Source organism: Echinops telfairi, unplaced genomic scaffold, assembly GCF_000313985.2.
Source record: "Echinops telfairi isolate 266 unplaced genomic scaffold, ASM31398v2 ScPeMD7_7475;HRSCAF=8513, whole genome shotgun sequence".
NCBI classification, from domain to species: Eukaryota; Metazoa; Chordata; class Mammalia; order Afrosoricida; family Tenrecidae; genus Echinops; species Echinops telfairi.
The window spans coordinates 18,379,633-18,381,337 of NW_022111379.1; positions in this window are offsets into that span (position 1 = coordinate 18,379,633).

Genomic DNA, 1,705 nt, shown 5'->3' on the forward strand with positions numbered 1-1,705 from the left:
GTTCTGAGTCTGGGACAGACAGACAGACAGGTGGTGACAGCCGCAGAAGGCGGTGTTGGGAGGAGAGCAGAGAACAGTTCAGGGTAGCAGCCAAGCCAAACAAAACAAACCCCAAACCAACGACGAGCAAGTAGAGTTTTGGTGCGTGGCCACCCTGTCGGACAGACTGGAACCACCCTGTGGGATTCTGGGACTATCAGTCTTTACAGGAGCAGAAAGCCTCATTTTTCTTCTGCAGAACGACTACGGGTTTCAAACAGCTAGCCTTGAAGTTAGCATCCCAACACGTAAGCCACAGGCCACCAGAGCTCCCTGCAGCAGCAGGAAGGTCAAAACAAAATTGAGGAGAAATTGAATCTCTTCAAAAGGACTGTGCCTTATGCTGGCAGGTGTGTGGTGTTGATTCTGACTCCCAGTGAGCCCAGGGGGCCGAGCAGAACTGCCAAAGAGGGTCTTTCTCCCAGGTTACTGTCTGCACAGAAGCAGAGAGATGGTCAGGTCTTTCTTCCTCAGGACAGACAGGGGCCTCAAACCACCAACCTCTGGGCTCCAGCAAGTGGGTGACCCTTGTGCCACCAGGCACTTGGACTCTGTTGTGTCCGACAATCCCAGCTCCCAAGCCTGCCTTCATGGGCAAGATTCCCACCCGCCTTGTTCCTTGGGCCCTGCCAGGGATCCCCATGAAGCTAGCAGCAACGAGTGAGGGGGCTCCCGAGGGCCTGGTTCAATCCCATCTGGCAGGGAGGAAGCTTGGGCACAGAGGGCAGGAGGGAGCCTGCCCAGGTCCCTGGGCTATTCCCTCTCTCTCGCACCTGTCTGTTGCATTCATCCGAGGAGCCCTGGTGGTTATGTGTTGGGCTGCAAACCGCAAGGTCAGCAGTTTGGAACCACCAGTGGATCCTTGGAAGAAAAATGAGGCTCTCTACTCCCGTGAAGAGTTACAGTCTCAGAAACCCACAGAGGTGGCCGTTCTACCCTGTCCTAACGGGTCACGGTGAGTCGGCACTGACTTGAGGGTCATGTGTTTGGCTTGATTTGGTTTTGGGGGCGCACACACCAACTCTGGGGGGTGGTAGGACACAGGTCAGAATGGGGAGGTGGAAGTGACATCAGCTGTCAGCTCTGACGTGGTCAGGGGTGCTTCCTTGCTGGAAGCACAGCCAGCTTCCCCCAGGGTCCCTGTGGCCCCGACAGCGTGACTTTGCTTTAGCTGGAGCCCTGATGGCAGAAGCCATATCCTCTCACGCCTGCCCAGTGCCTGGGCCTGAGGTCCTCGCAGGAGCTCACTACCCCACCTTCCAATAAGGCTCGGGGCTCAGCGGCTGTGCGTGGCACCCTCTGTGGGGCTTTGGACAGCCTGGCCTGGACCACAAAGGGCCCCTGCATGCTGGCTGGGCTGGGGCATGCTCCTCTCATCCAGAAACTTCCTTTAGGAGCTGGGCACTACACCTCCTGGCCCTCCACCCCCTCCTCCCTCTCCCGTCTTTCTCCTGAGCCCATCTAAACACACATGTCCTCCTCTCCTGGCCACTCCACCCCCTGCAGCAACCTCCTCCAGCATTCCTGTCAGAGTTGACCCCTGGGCCTTCTCCTTCAAAGCCCCAGTTCCCAGGTACCAGGCATCAAAGAACAAAAAATCATATCAGTGTGTGCCCACATTCCTGATATGATCGCTGAAGACAAATGGGTGCATAAGCAAATGTGG